This window comes from Cheilinus undulatus, linkage group 3 (genome assembly GCF_018320785.1).
Source record: "Cheilinus undulatus linkage group 3, ASM1832078v1, whole genome shotgun sequence".
NCBI classification, from domain to species: domain Eukaryota; kingdom Metazoa; phylum Chordata; class Actinopteri; order Labriformes; family Labridae; genus Cheilinus; species Cheilinus undulatus.
In genome coordinates, this window is record NC_054867.1 from 45,658,846 (window position 1) to 45,676,044 (window position 17,199).

At 40.5% G+C, this 17,199-nt stretch overlaps 1 protein-coding gene across 3 annotated transcripts in view; it reads left to right on the top strand.

Moving 5' to 3' along the window:
• The window catches only part of rap1gapb (RAP1 GTPase activating protein b), a 246,310-nt gene that overhangs the window by 144,166 nt on the left and 84,945 nt on the right, over positions 1 to 17,199 (top strand). For 2 of the 3 annotated variants that reach the window (XM_041779604.1, XM_041779621.1), the window contains one exon: positions 13,851 to 13,944. The gene's annotated coding sequence lies outside the window, so the exon portion shown is untranslated. Of the gene's footprint in view, positions 1 to 3,763; positions 3,820 to 13,850; positions 13,945 to 17,199 lie in introns of those variants that run through there. The other variant, XM_041779630.1, reaches the window with a different exon arrangement.

Sequence of the window (17,199 nt, forward strand, 5' to 3'; positions counted from 1 at the left end):
ATGGATAGATGGATGGATATAAAGATAGAGGGATGGGTGTTGGATTTAAGGCCATATGGATGGATGGATGGACAGACAGACTGATGGGTAGATACGAAAATGGATGGACAGATGGATAAATTGATGGATGGAAAGATGGACGGACAGATGGATGGATGGATAGACAGATGGAAAGATGGGCGGATGGATGGATGTTGGATTGATAGCCATAGGGATGGATGGATGGACAGACAGATGGGCAGATAGATTGGTGGACAGACGGAGGGATGGACTGATGGATGGATGGATTGATGGATGGATGGATGGATGGATGGACAGACGGACAGATACTCCAAACGAAGTGTTGTGACAAATCTCCCAGAATGTCTTGTAAATCATAAGCAATATGGCTGCTCATCAAAAGTACAAATGTCAATAATTTCTTCATAAATAAGAATTTTAAAATTATGGCAGCATTATTATGATCACAATGTTCTTATTTAATTTGTCTCCATACATTAGGCTTTTTGTTTCAATGAGCATTTAAAAATATTACTTGCAGAAGAAATTTCTTGTAACTTTATCACACCTTTTTAGGTAAATGCTGCCAATGACAAATCGGGAACTTCAGGATAGTCTCCTTCTTTATGGGAAGATTTCACCACTAACCTTTCTAACTGTGTTTCAAGGGTCAAGAAGACACTTAAAATTGAGGGGTAAAAGTTAGAAATGGGACTGAGCCAAGGCTTATAAATCAGTATCAGAATGGAGAATGAAAGGTACTGGAACATCTCACAATGACCCCTAACAGCATAATCAACCAGTGTTTGCCTCAATAGCTACTTGTACACAGCCTCTTTGAGGTTCCCTATTATTATTCCCATAACAGGGCCACTTTTCTTGGACAGACAATGTTGTTCTACCATTTATTTCAAAGATAAGGCCGTAACAGCAGGATCAATGTCTGAGCACAGAGGAGCCAACAGGACAGTGAGAGGTCTCTATTAAACTGTCTTAAATCATGTATGGCATTGTTTGGCTCATAGTTGAAAGTAAATGTTCTGTATTGGCAGAACGCCTTTATAGTCTTATAAAAGGATGTCTTTATAAAAGCAGACTTCTGTTACTAGTTGGGATTATTGGAAATTGGTAGAAGGATCGCTATAGTGAATTATTACCAGATATGTTTGTTTGTTAGTTTGCAGTTGCTTCTTGAATCTTTTGGGAGTTTCAGATTGCTCTTCTGATGTCTTTATTAGCAGCATACCCTGAGGTCTTCCTGCTAAGCAGCAGTTGTGTGTTTAAGCCTATTCTAAAGCTTTAATAGATGAAGTTAGTCCACTATTATTAGACACGGTTGCTCTACCATAGCAGCATTCAGTCCGCTGATATCTGACTCTTCCTGCCCTGCCTGTGGCTTTCTTTTGTTCGCCAGTGCATCTGTTGAGCTGGCACACAGGCGGCCATCATGTTCACACAGCATTTAGCCTGGGGTCAACAGTATTTACTAGAACAATGGTCGACTTTTGCTGCACTTCAGAGGCGAGCCTTTGGATTAACCTCATCATCCTTTGTCTTTATTGTATGTTTTTTTTAATTACAGGGCTCTATAGCCTATTTATGTAGCTCCGTGTTGCAGTGGTGTTGTTTCTACTGCAGTGAAGGATGTCGGTGACACTGTCTGAATCTGTTAGCAGTGATATTGAGCTGACAGCAGATACAGTACTATGCTTAGACTTTGCGTTACGTAACTGTGTTTTCATTATTATCAGCTTAACTTAGAAGTCTTAGCCACTTATCCAAAATCACAATCAACACCGTGCTATTCTGAAGCACTGGATGATACAGACACAGCATCGCCATGTCTTAAAATAAAACTCGACTTTTGCAGTGTCCGACAGCGTGCCAAGGATAATGTGTAATGACTAAGCATGAGTCAGAACAATATTCAGTACATACCACACGACAGAATACATCTGTTGCTGTTTGTTTTTCCTTGCATGCAGAATAAAATTATCTTTTACTATTTTTATGCCTTTGAGTTAGGTTTGCTGGCTGTCGGTTTGTTTTTTCATCCCAACCTTGGAAATGTAATATTTTAAGAACACCTGGAGGGGATGTCTTCAAATTTTGCAAACATATTCACTTGAATACAAGGAATAAATCTAGCATTCAAAGATAGAATATCAAGGTCTTGTTATTTAGGCCACCACTTCTGATTCTATATGACACATGTTTAATAGACAAAAACAACCCAATGACATTTTAAACCCAAAGGTGTTCTTCTCCATTTCATTCTAATTTGCAGGAAAAAATACTTTGATGACCATTGTTCCAATCAGATTCATGTGAAAACAGTATCTTAGGAACACCCAGAGGGATTTTCTTCAAATTCAGCAAAAATGTATACTTCAGTGTGCTCACAAGTCCAAGGTCAAGGACACTGTGCCTTTGCATCCATCCAATTGTTTTCCAGCTGGAGGGAAAAAGATTAGATCTAGTCTATTTCTCATAATTCTGTTTGTACAACAACAAGAAAGACAACATCTATATTGCTTTTAGCTCTTTCTTCGTGGTAGTTATCTCTTATTTATTTAAACTTGTTTTGTTTTTGTTACTTTTAATCACATACATTCTTCGGTCTTGTGCTCTGTTCATCTGTTCTTCTCATTATGTTGAAGGTAATTTATGGGCTGGGTTATTTCCAGTCTTTGGGTTCTCTTTGGGTTTGCTTTGTTCTTACGTATATATTTGCTTGTACTTCAGTCATCATCAAAATCAAAAATTCATCAAAAATATGTATTGAAATTCCCCATTATCAATTTAATGAAATTCATTACAGCTTTATTACATCTCAATGAGAATGTTTGCTATTCTTATACCATTAATTGTCTAATTAACATTCCGCCCTTTTGTATAGAGTTTAATAAATAAGTTTATCAGTGCAAAGTTGGCCTACTAACTTTTTTTCTCATTTTATTGCAATGCCTGTTTTCCTTTACAAATGTAAGCACAGAATTTCATTCTGTGAAGAAAACTGGCCAAAAAATACGATAAAATTCTGGTCCTGGAAGGCAAGACAGAGCATGCAAGGTTAAGAAACAGTATTAAATATAACCTGATACGCAAGATATACTGCTTCTCATCACCATTGCATAGATGCATTTCACATGCATCCCATACAAAAGCATTTTTCAAAAACTTCTAGGAAGGTGATTGGGTGAACTTTCTGTCCGTCACATTCATGATGAGGCAATTAAAGTGACAAGACAAAATGAGGTCGTAGGCATGCGCAGCTCCATTGCTAACTTGAGCTACACAGGCTAGTGCCACCATAGTGTTTGAACGGCGAAGCTTGTTGGCTTGAATTTCAGGAGTTGTGCAAAAACATCTTCTCTGCCAAGACAAGCTTTTGGTGTGCTTCTTTGCTCTTGTTTTAACAAATAAATGTGGTGGAAGTCTGATTAAACTTCTCCACAGCTACATCCAAGCTAATCACTACTGTGGTGGTGGCCATTGTTTATATTGGCTTTCAGGACAACCCAACCCCAACCGTAGTGATCAAAGTCATTCTAAAACAGGTCAGCAGAAGAGCAAAGCCATTTTTATGACATCGAAAGCTTTCGTTGGAACTTTTTGCTCTTATTTTAATAAAGAAATTCGTTCCATTTGTAATAAATTTGCCACTGTGGTTACATCCGAGCTAATATCTTCACCAGGAGCCCTTGCACATATCAACTCACACTGCCCCCCCAACACCTCCTTCCCCTGTCTCCATAGTAACCACAAGCACGTGCCAAAGCAGATCCTAAGAAGAGTGAAAACATCTTTTCTGCCATGGTAAGCTCTTACTGCTGCTCTTTGTTCATTTTTTAGTTTAAAAAAAATGTGGTAGAGTTCTGGGTTATTCACTGCACTAGCAGCAGCCAACGCTACCAACTCACAGCACATCTTGACCCTGCCCGTAGCTACCGCCTCGTTCTCTACTCAAACATTTTCAGCTCGGCACAAACTTTATGGATTGCAGCTTTGAAAGATGGATTTGCTGATGACAGTCTGGCAAATCCGTCTGCTTTGCAAGGTTAATGAAAAGCATGTTGCTGACCAAATAAGGATGCATTCTGTGGCCTTTTTATCAGGTTATACTGCCACCTTAAGGAGGACTCAGAGCACTACAAAGCTAAGATAATCACATTAATTTGTGCAGAAGTAAAACCTGATCTAAGCATCCCTACAGTTTTATTTTTGCCCTTCTTTTACCTTAACTCACACTGCATGTGATCATCTATGACCCTCTGCCCTTTGTAACTGCACCAAAAGCCACCCCTCTCAAATTCCCATTTTAAATTCAGTTTGCAGAGCATTCAGTGTTCCCCAGCTCATTTGTATTTGCAGGTGCTTCAGCCCGAGCCACGATTGGACTACAGAAAGCTTAGACCCTTATCAGAGCTCATGACCCAGCAGTCTGTGGAGGAAACACGTGGGATTAATTGGTGGGTTTGGCTTCAGAAGGCTTTGTCTCTGCTTTCGAAACTTTTTTTCTGCCAGAATTAACACAGGAACATATGATTTTATCAGTGGGAGAGGGCTTAAAGGTGAAGACCGGTTATTTTGGAGTTTGGCTCAGTGGTGCGCTGACGTAGTTCGCCATTTGTCCTTGGCAGGTTGTTTGCTTTGCTGCTTCATGTGAGCACTTTGGAACATGCTATTTTAGGTCTCTACAGAGGATTAGGAGTGGGGATAAGAATCTGCAAAAATAAATTCTTGTCATTTAACTTGAAGTAATGTCTCAGTTTTATGGTGTATGATTGTAAAAGACATTTTAGAATGAAACAGAGGATTGATTTTCATCTTGGAGGGCCTTGGACAGGCATATCTTTCATCAGAGTAACCCGACGTATATGTTTTATTCAGCAAAGAGTCAAATGATATTCTTTGACTCTGGGAGTTATCTTTTATCACAATAAACTGCTCTGTCTTCTGAAAATTGCATTTTCCATTAAGATGACTCATGACTTTGGTAGTATCATTTTCTCTCTCTTTATGCCAACATTCATCATTTAGTGCAGGGTTTGGGTTTGTTTTGCTGGTGTTAGATTTTTCAGTGATTCAGGAGATAGGTGATGTTGCTAGGTGACACAGATTTATACGGCTGCAGAGAAAAAAATTCACTTTAATTTGGAGAGAAAAAGGAAGTCGGTTTGGGAACTTTTTGTTTATTTTATCAGAGAGCAAGATGACAGACTAGATGACTTCTTGTCTGTTTTGATAGTCATGATGTCAGAATAGGAATCACAGAGCCATGCATTCATGCTGGGGCTTGACCCATAAACCTGACCGACTACACAGTACTGCCCAACCAGTCTTCAAGACTGACATAGTGACATTAGAAGGAAGAGAGACTTGGCTGGACTACACCCAGAAAGATTTATGGTGGGAAGGATGTATTAAACAGCATTGGTCCCTAATAAACTGCTCTAAGTGTTTGTACTTTCTTTTTGTCTTTCAAACATTACAAGAAATGATATGCTAGCTTGATGCTTACTCTATAGCAGTTACTCATTGGCTGCTTCTCTCTGAGGCATTCCTCTCTATTCAGTCTTTTGTCGGAGTATGATATATTCATGTCTGGAAATATACTACTGAGGCCTCCATGTCCAAAGCAGTATGGATAAAAAGCTGATAGAAACTACCTGTAGCCATGGGGGAAGGAATATTTTGTCAGTTTGTCACCATTCAGTAGTTTGGAATACATGTTTGGAGAATTTTTGAGGAAACAACAGGACTAATATGGCATGTCAAGAAACAGCTAAAGAAGTTAGTTGCCATGAAAGTATCTTTCAAAAGATATTTTATTAAAGAGTAACTAAACCCCAGAGTTTCAGCAGAGGTGCATCAACCTTGGAATTTCAAAATACATCATGGAAGATGCTGGGAGGGAGGTGGGGTTAAGACACGCCAACTCCCTCCTCAAGACAGTACAGGAAGTTAGTATCTTGGGGTCTTGTTCACCAGTGAGGGTAAAAGGGAGCGTTAGATTGACAGGTGCAGCGTCAGAACTACTGCGGGTGTTGTGGTGAAGAGGGAGCTGAGCCGAAAGGCAAAGCTCTTCATTTATCGATTGATCTACCTTCCTACCTTTACCTATGGTCATGAACTCTGGGTAATGACGGAAAGAATGAGATCGCAGATACATGCGGCTAAAATGAGTTTTCTCTGGAGGGGGGGCTGAGCTCAGCCTTAGAGAAAGAGGAGGAGTTCAGACATCCAGACGGAAGTAAGAGTAGAACCGCTGATCCTTCACATTAAAAGGAGCCAGTTGAGGTGGTTCAGGCATTGTGGGGGGTTGCCTCCCTTTGGAGGTCTGGAGGGATTATATATCCTGTCTGGTCTGGGAATGCAGATTCCTCCAGAAGGAGTTGGAAAGTGTGGCTGGGGAGAGGAATGTCTGGGTTGACTGCTTAGCCTGCTACCACTGCGACCCAGATAAGTGGAAGAAGATGAATGGATGGATAGAACTCCCTCTTTACTTCTGTTCCTTATTAGCCACAACATCATTCAGTCTATGCTGGTTTTTTTTAGATTTGATCATTAGCTGTGACATCACAACCATTCAAGGTAGACTTAAGAGCTACCTAAGCGCTAAAAGTTTATATATGGTCACATAGATGGCAAAATTTTTCTGTCATCAACCCTGTTTAAAAAGTAACACATTTTACCACTTTAAGACAAGTTTATATTGTTCTCAGAGGTCCCAAAACATGCCTGTGAAGTTTGTAGCTGAAAAAAAAACACTCCAGTATTGGATATTTGCATGTCTAAAAAACTCCTCTGTTTCAGCCTTGCTCAGAATGAGCTGTTCCTATGTCTGCGGCTTTAAATGTTAATGAGCTGTCTGACTCCACCCCTGACCCCTCCCCTCTCAGGAAATGGATGTGGCTTAAAGAATGGGGATCAGGAGAGGAGGGTGGAACTTTCTTCCAAGCGGGAAGGCTAACTGAACCTGGGGGCGGGGCTAATTCCCCACATGACATCATGAGGGGAAAAAAATGTATCTCGCCTGACATGGGACCTTTAAGAAAAAACATTGTTTGTATGTGATCTTGGCCAACAGTACTACATTACCCACAATTCTATGGCATCCCACCAATGTCCCTGATTGGCCTTACCTTTCCTTGTTCGCAACTGTTAAGCTCACATTGTGATCATGATCACACCTGCATGCTCTGCGGTATCAGAAATCAAGATGGAGACGGTGCTGACAACAGTGATGTACAACCTTTACCTGTCCAGCTTTACTTTGATGCCATTAAATGATGATGACGACATGGTAAAAAAAATCATCACGGTCTAAAATATATGAGCAGTTGAGGTCATGTCTTCCCCCAGATATTGCGCTATGTTTTTTTGAAGAGAAGGAAAATATTGGATTATGGGTAATTCCTGCAGATGTGCACCCCTTAAGATTCTCTGTTTGACTGACTCCGTCAAGAATTTTGTGGATCCTCGATTTTGGAAAGGTTGGCAGTAATCTTTAAAAACAGCCATTCAAGAATCCTTAGAGTTACTTCTGATGGACTGATTGCTAATGCTGTATTTTACATCAAACTGATTAATCTAAATGTGTGTCATATCAAGCTAATATGTATAAAAACAGTTTTGGAGCCACTGAGGTAATGGAAGTTGTTTTTTTGGTGTTCCAGTTTTGCATTGGCTGTTTTGGTATTTTGGAGGCCCTAGGCAAAGACCATACATGCATACGTAACACAAAAAAATACCCCAAAGTGTGCAAGCAATACTTGCTTATCACCATTTATTTGAACTAAAATACAACTGAGAGTCACATGTAAATACAGTTCACCATGTCTCCAGACAAGATAGAACTTTAAATAATGAATATATATGGGCTCTAAGTGCAGTATCAGTTCTTGTGGATTGGCTCAAAGGCTTTTGAAATTGATTTTTGCCATTGCCACAGAAATCCACTATTGATCTCATTTGTATCTTTCTTAACTTGCTTGATATAAAGATATGATTGGCCTTTCTGAGGGACCCAGACCTTAACAAGGGTGCAAGGCGGTCTTCCCAGACAATTTTTGGGCCATCAGTCTCTCTTTGGATGCTGTTCTTTGCACTCTTGTTACCTCATTTACATTCTAAATTCTCATCTTATTTATACAAATAACCTTTGATGTACACCTCGCATGTGCAAACTTTTACCGATGCCGTAAGGCCCTATAAAATTACCTACCTTCGCCTGACCGTAACACACCTGTGCAGATGTGGCCTCGATTGACGTTAAGTACAACACACTACGCAGGATAAAATGATCGATTTTTAGTGCTGATGGGTCCAAGAACCCGAAAACTGCCAGACTGGACTGTAATCACGCTTATAGCATGTAGTCTGACCTCAGCACTAGTAAAACCATAAATGTTAGCGATGAACACACATTCAGCCCACAGCGACATTCATTGAAACATTTTCAGTTAATACCAGCATGAGAAATGTGTTTCTCTTGGCAAAATGGCACAACAGAATATCCCACAACCGTTTATGAGGTAGTTAATCAGCTGTGAGTGAATGTGGACTCTTTCACCCGGGGTCATGGGTATAAACCTTGGCAATAAGCCTCCTCTCTCATTGTTAGAGCTGGATGAATAAGCGGTTCCTGTTATGAGCCTCCAGTGTGCCAGTCATTATGTCTGTTTGACACAATGACCCGACCACCTGGCTGCTGCTCACAGGGCTGACCTGTGACTGAGCCAAAGCTCATTAGAACATACTGGAGCTGGTAATTTATGCCACTATAGGTCTCAAAGTGAAAAAATATTTTTTTTTAATGTTCAGGCAGGCCACAGAGTCAAGCTCTGCTATCATGCTAGTCTATCATTAATCTGATCACAAGTCCTCGTTACTTGAAAGCCTGCCGATTCGCTTCTGAGCATGTAATTGGCCAATCACAGCCAGGCCACCTTATTTAAGCTGCTCTAGTCTGACTACCCTTTGCTTTTCCCTCTGCAAGCCACGTTTACAATCCTTCTCCAGTTCAGCTCCTACATTTAAAGCTACAGAATGTCCCATTTAATCAATGTCATCATGTCATTGATGCCTGCTCTGTTCTGTTCAGGTTTTTGCTGTTTCTCCCTGCCACAGGCTTTCCTCCTATGAACAGGAAGAGCAGGATGCCATGCTGTTCCTGTTTAATGCTTTTTGAAAATGCACTGTTCTAGTTATAAACTTTTACACAAAATCCCTACCCTTTCTTTGAAAAGTAACTTAAAATGAAAATAACAGACATTATTAGGAGGCTGAAGTAAAAAACAACTGAATCTCAACATGGTGTATCATGATTTTAGAATGATATGACATTACCAGTGCAATTAGATTAAAAAAGTAAGCACAGAGGATTTTTTTTTCAGGTTGAACAGCATGATTTTTGCCCAAATGATGCATAAATTTGTTGGTATCTTAATTCTAAATCCATGTTTTAAATGCATAAAAATAGAGGATACAACTGCCAGATAAGCAAAAAATTTCTGGGGATATGGCCCCCTGGACCATCCTTTGTTTGGGCCTAGCCTCAGGTATTTGACAAAGTTCCACCAGGTGGTCCTGTTTGATTGAGTACAGTTTGGTATGGTTTGGTACGCTAAACACCAAAATGGGTTGCATTTTCACAGACACCCGTACCCTTACTTGGTGGGCAGGCTGTCAAGGTTATAGATGTGAAGTCACATGCAGCGCGAGCCTGCCGGTCCAGCTGCAGAGTCGTAGAAAGGATAAGTGACAGAAATCTGTATTGAATAAGCAGTTAACAGTTTTATTTCAGCTGTTGTTTTTTAAAAACTAAATCTTAATCATGTCAATTACGGTCAGTACAGATCCTCAGCTGATGGAATACGTGTGCAAAAACGTTTGGAGTGGTAACGGTATGTTAATATGCAAATATATCTAGTCCGTAGCAGTTTCTGTGACATAACAGAAAAGTTTAGAGCTGCACCATGAGAATTTTTCATGTAAAAAAAAAAAAACAAAACAAAAACTAAAGCTTTAACTAGTGTTGGTCAGAAATCCTGGGTGTGTTGATTTTGTTTTAAAATGGGCTGCAGCCTGAAGTTTTACAAGAATGTTCAACAACCACAGAGCAATGTTTTCAAGGGTTACCTAAAGTAAGAAGTAGATGAATAACACCAGATGTGCAGCATCAGTTTTCATCAATGTCTTCACAGCATGACTGACTCCCCCTCCTTTCTATGAGTCTTAATAAATCCATATCACACACTATCATTATGTCATATGTCAGGATGCTGGTATTTGATAACGTTTGCTTGCTGCGTTCGTCACAACAAACCAGCCTGAAATCTCTTAGTCAAACTTAGCATTTACCCTGCACCAGATATTTTTCTGTTATCTGTCTTGTAAATTAATTCAGAGATGGTATAAACAAACACTCACACATACACGCACAGAGCAGAGCAGGGAAAATGTATTCATCTTCGGTGATGAGAGCCACCAAGCATGCCAGCGGTAGTAAAAGTGGCAGGCTGTCAGGGAGCTGTCATCGTTCTGTCTGCAGAGTCGCCTAATCAAGATTGATTTGCACCTTTGTGCTTCTCCTTTCATTACGGATCACAAAGTCGCACATGGGAGGTTTGAGTTCGCTGTCTGCATGATAAAAAAGCAAGCAGGTGACTCATTTTTACTGTACAGAGGGCAAAGAGTGAAACAAAACAAGGAGTCAAAAGAATATTTTCAGGGTTGCACGCTAATTGTTCCCATTGGACCCTTTAAATAAGATACAAAAAATCCCAGCCTCATTTATTTTTATGTTAATTTACATGAATCCTTACAATCTCAGTCTATGGCTGGCAGATTTCTGAATGAACGAACCCAGTAAAAGCCTCATCTTTGAGGCTGTTTAAGTGGCTGGAAGCAGTTTTCCACCATATTTTCATTGTTGATATGATAGATGTAACATGGTTCACTCTGCAGAAGCATGCCAGGACCGAGAAGCTGAGGAAGCTGGGAGAAAGATCAGATGACTTTACTGTTTTTCCAGGATCCAGCAGGGATCAGAAGCAACAAAGAACATCAGTGTTTCAGTGATGTTACAAATAGATTTTCTAACCTCAGCTCCAGGTCAGCTGGCTGTTGTCAGGAAAAGTGCTGCTCTGTTTACTCAGACTTACAGATTCCCCGCAGTTTTTGTGTAGACAAAGCATTTTCACACAGAAACAGCAGTAATATCAAGTAATTGACTCTCTGCAGACCAAAGAGCTCCAGTAAATGATTGAATCTCAGTGTCTACACTTTTAAAGCACTGCAGGTTGGGCTGAAATGTCAGAATGGAGTGTACCAACACTTTATAACTCACATGTCACATATGGCAGCTTGGTCTGTGGCCCTGAGTTTCAAAATATATCAATCAAAGTACCACAGTGGGGTCTATTAGAGGGCATGTGAGGTGCTGCAGTAAGGATGGCTGTAATCAATACACAACAGCCTGTTAGATTTGTAAAAATAAAGCAGCTAAGTTAGCTCGAATAAACAATTATTATAGGTTGATCTTTGTAGATGAAGCTTGTGGTCAAGTAAGCCTACAGGAGGGGAATTATTGAAAACTCTGGGTTGAATGAGGAAACAGAAACTGCATATTTATTTTTAAAAAGTTTCCTTTGGCTGATTTTTTTTGATAGGGTATCTGAAGAGAGGCAGGAAATATGGGGTACATTCAAGGTCACGTAAAACACCTTTCTTCCTCATTGTGATGCTCAGTTTGAACTTCATCAGATTGTCGTGACTGTGTCTACATGCTTGAATGCATTAGTTGCTGACATGTGATTGGCTGATTGGTATTTTTGCCTCTTGCAAAAATGATCTGTTATGCCTAATAAAGTAATCTATGGGTGAATTTTTGTTATACAACTCTAGAAGAAGTCAACTGAAGCCTGCTGCAAACTGACCTCCAATTTCCACATGCAGCAACAGCGCCACGATCCAATCTGCCGGCAAATTGCTCCCTCTGTAGTCCAGTCTATCTAGTCTAAGTGTAGTACATCCGGTTCTTTCAAAATACAACACAATGCACAGACTTCTGATCGTAAATCATCACTTTATCAACATTACTTCTCATCCTGCAGCGAGAGCAAAGGGTCACTGCGAGGTCAGTGGGTCACAGAGCTACAACGGTGCCATTGATGAGGAAACGTTAACTTTTAAGCACATTTGGCCGAATAATTTTACATAAAAGCACAGATCCTTTAAACAAACATTAACCTTTTACCTTCCTAATGTACTCACCCTATGGAGGAAGCAATAATATCAGACTTATACCAGAAAGGATGATAAATTAAGCCCAAAAGGTAAAATAGTCCGCTGTTGACATACCGCTGTTGAGAACTCACAGTTCTCCTGTGATCTCTGCCCACTGATGAGGGCTGTGCTCTGCTGTGCAGCGCTCTAGACACGCTTCCAGTGGGCGAGGTTTGGAGCAAACCTTCGACTCTTCGGTGTGCGCCGCGGTCGTCCTATGTGGAAATTGCAGATGAAAAATTTTAAAAATCTTAACTGATTTTTAAAATGTGAGAGATCTCAGAAACGACAACTTAAAATGACAGATTTCAGTTTTGTTCTGATAGTGTGGTCTGAAAGAGATGACCAACACATTGCACACTAACAGAGTAATTCACCAACAAACAGTCTCCACTCTCAAAAGTCACCCATAGAGTAAACAAGCTAAATGTGGCTAGCTGTTAGCTTTACCTTCTACAGTCATTGGGGTAGCAATGTAAATGTGAATGTCAATGTGATTGAGGTATCTTTTACAGGACACACTGTAAAAACTAGGACATTTCTGATCTCTATATTCTTCAAATTTTGTGTCATTGTCATGCAGTGTTGGGGTAATCTAAAGTAAGAGTACTCAGATTACTTTTTAGCAATCTGTACTTTTTTGCAACCCAATTTTATAAATGATCTTTCTTTTTCTGACACAGCTAACATCTTGGTCTTCAACCCCAATCAGACTCTTGAAAACTTGATTTAATGTCGGCTGTATTCTACTTTACATCATTGCAATAAGCTGGAAAGCAGCCAAGATAAATTATGCTAGAGCAGTGGTAGCTGAAGGATGATTTAATGATAGATTGGGACATTGTCCAGTCTGCGATATTCTAAGGAACTGTGAGTGAGAACGGACTGGGTGAGAAATCAGATGTACCGTTGTCCTGTGTCTGTCTTCTGCCCATGTTCAGTGTTAATAAATGCCCTCTGCTGCAGGTTGGGGAACAGGTTGCATGCACAGACGGGCTGCCAGTTCTAGCGACCGAGCGTTGTCGTGTGAGACAAAGTGTGAAGTAATATGCTGCGAGCAGAACTCTGGTAATTCACTCCAGTCACAGAGAGAAAAGGAGGAGGAGTGAGAGGAGCAGAGAGAGGGAGGCGAGGGCAGTGGGTTAAGAGATGAAAGCTGAGGGCTTTTCTTCTTCTTCTTTGTATCAAGTGTCACTTTGTTCTTCTTCGTTTTTACACGTTCCTCCTCCTCTGCAGCTCCCCTGATCTCCATGTTTTACAGTATGGCCTCTGATCATCCCTTCACCTTCAACCTAGCTGGTGTGAGGGCAAAAGCTGCAGCTATAATCAATACAAAGGGCAGGAAGTTTGAATTACTTCAGGCCGGTGGTGCAATCAGATCAAGTCTCTTATTGTAGTAAGAGAGTAATGATCCTCTTTGAATGGATGAGTCAGTTGTGTTGCAGACATTTTCCTGTGGTCATGTTGCTTAAATGAGAAACTTAGCTCCAGGCAAGCCATAACCTCTCTCACTTTCTCTCTCTCTCTCTCTTTCCACCATCCTCTCTGACTCACAGGAAACAGGATGGAAGGATCCCTCGCATCTCTGATGAAGTAGAGCACTCACTGGCACACTCCCATCCTCCATTTCCTCTTCCCTCGCTTTCAAAGGTAACGGGAGTCTTTGACCTGCTGCTGTTCTCCTTTTCATTCAGCTCTGCTCTCTCCCTGCACCATCTCTGATCAGAAAGAGAGAGAAAGAGTGCTAGAATCTGATCTGATGAATGTGAAACTGAGAATTTAACATGGCTTCAATCAAAGACTAATGAATAGATCTGTCACACAATCTAGCTTTTTCACAGCAGACATTTTGATGTGTAAAAAGAGGTGTTATTCAAGAGAAATGAGTCTGGATTTTGTTGTCCATTAGAGCTGATACAAGTACTCGTCTCTAGCCATTTGCTGATGCATTTTGACTGCTACTGTTAAAAGAAAAAAGAAACACAATCCACTTTCCGTGCAGAACCTTCCTACATTCATCCAAAGTTGAAACGAGGATTTATCGGTGTGAGTTCCACAAATCAAGCATGCATGAGCGAAGCTGCAGCAAGCAAAATCTGCACAGTAATTTGATTTGGTTGGCTCTGAAGAACTACAGCCAGTTTCAACTTGGCTGTCTAGTTTGTGCCTTGTTTTGTATTGTAAACAAGCTGTAATGCTTTGCCTCCAACAAAAAAGTAAGACCAAATTATAAACCCAGTTGTAGGATGTTTTGGCTGGCTAAGATAACTGGTGCAAATTTATTCAAGCTAGGGTTTACAGTTAAAACAAACTGCAGCATGTAAAAATACACTAAAACTGGTCGGAGATAACCCGGCTGTTCACAGTGGGGCAGCCGGCATGTTTCAGTGTTCTCATTCACTGCATTGACAATACAGGTCTCCATCTGTCTCCAAAGCTGTCGCTGTTGTTGCTGCTTGAGTGAAATGCATCCTGGGACATGTAGTCAATAGTCCACAATTAGAGACTCTCAGCATATTTGATTATCAGACCTTCAGTGCATCTTTGGCAAGACCGTGTGTCTAATGCAGACGTGCTGATGGGAAGGGTCAACTGCCTGCCTTTCCCAGGCCTCATCCAGCTCACCACAAACTGGATGCCCAGGACCCGTAGGGCTGGTCCAGACGCCGAGGGCGATTGGGTGTGTCATGGAGGGGGCAGCTGGGATGATACCTGGAGATATGGGGCATTGGCCTTGCACAGCCTGCAGGAAGGCCATCAGGAGCCCAGAGTAGTATAGGACCAGTTCTGACCTATCAGGCCTTGATGCTTTTCTCTACTTTGCCAACCTAAAGGGAATTCAGCTCAAAATGTGGTGAAAGCTGCCTTAAATGTCACTTTATTAAGCTTTAGAGTTCATTTTTGAATCATCTAGGTCTCAGCACTAGGGATGATTAAAGCAATAATGAAATGCACAGCACTACTGCCATTAACCAAAAAACCAAATGTTTTCTGTGCTTTGACTCTGATTAGAATAGAAACAGTGATATGGTACAGTTACTCACCGTCTAATCAACAGAACAGCTCAGGATGCCTCATCAACTGGTTCCACAGAATCCAAGAATAATTCCCATCATCAAACCAGGAAATTTGTTCTTTCACTTTCAATGTCACTTTTGACAGACTGGCTTCTGCTTTTACTTCCTGGTATCAAAATTTCCCTGGAAAAAGGTGATATGATCTAGAGAGTGACCATGTAAGCTGGCAACCTTAAGCTCCCTGTGTCTGTGACTGTACTAACATCAGATGAGGGCTGAATAATGCTGGAAAACAACTGACACTGAAATATTCTTCTTTCTTCCTGCAATATATTTTACTTTTTTTTAAATGAAAAGGGAAATTAGACCTGATAAATGCAGCAAACAACAATTTATTTTTCTTATTTGGGCCTTTAAATCATATTTGGATTTTAATATCACACAGTGGGCTGCATACAAAGGAGGAGGAAAAGCAGAGATAAAATAAAGTTGGATCATCATATTTCTTTATTAACTTTACAAATAAACCTTTGCTTATATCTGTGTTACTTTAACATCAGCAATCATTTCTAATAGTCAAAGTTATAAGTAGGCAACATCAATAGCTCCTTCAGTGTAACGACTGATTTATCAGTCAATCAACTTTTATTAGTATGGCACTTTTCATACAAAACAATACAGCACAAAGTGCTTTACAATAGGTATGGACTGTATTTGCTCTAGCCGATTATTGCAATAATATTTTGCATTTTGTTCGTCATCGATATCAGTTTTTCATTCTACAGCTCATGATATACATTAATAAAAAAGTCCACTATTTTGGCTCTGCTGCATGTGTTTCTTCTCCTTTGGTTCAGCTCACATTCACTCACACTCTCACTTTAATGTCCCGCCCACAACACTATATGATTGGTTAAGACACCACATGAATTCTAGCCAATCAACACAGCAGACCTATGTGTAATATGAGTAGCCGGTGTGTCACTCTGATCTAAATACAGCAGTTATTAAGTTAAAAACATGACTATTCTCTACACCAGTGATTCCCAACCTGTGGGCCGCGGCCCCCTGGTGGGCCGCGGAGGTATTGCAAGTGGGCCGCCAAATCATTTCCAAAATAGTATGATTTTTGTGGGGGGGTGTAATTATATAAAAATAAAAATATACAGAATAGTGTTTTATTGTTGAAACTCAGTTACATTTAAAAGGATATTAGAAATGTTCATATATTCTTTTCATTGTTTTGTTTTGTTTTTCCTTCAAGTATTAGACATGTGACAAGCTAATGAGAGACCGGAACTTTTGTTGTTATCTAGAGGTTATTGTGTTGACAGCTCCTTGAAAACTGTAATACTGAATGTGTTGCAACATGTTACAGCTGTGTTAGCAACTGTGTAGCTTCCAACATGTTTCTCCTGTATTCAGTTCAGTCTTTTATGTTCAATCTTCAATTTAAAAAAGTGCTCTGAGAACGCATAATATGGCAGTGTTTCCCATACATTCATTTATTTGTGGCGGACCGCCACAAATAAATTAGGCTCGCCAAAAATAGATTCTGGTGCTACCTGTTCACCCTCGGTCTGTGAATGTAGCGCCGTTAAAATGACTATATCGCAAATTTTCGAGTATAAATTATGTGGAAGTTTAGAGCCGCCAGCGTGCATTTCTCACTGGAGTTTCACTTCTTCCATTGTCCCTGAATGCATCTCTAACAGCAGAGAGCTCACTCTCTCTCCTGCGCCTATGCCCATTAAGAAAAATCCTTTGCACATGCGAATCAGCGGCGAGAAGCAAGGGAGAGGAAGGTAAACACAGCAGCCGCTGGCTAGTTAGCGGGGAGTTAGCTGACTTTAGAGACAGAAACAGCGCTGGATCTGCAGCCTTGAGC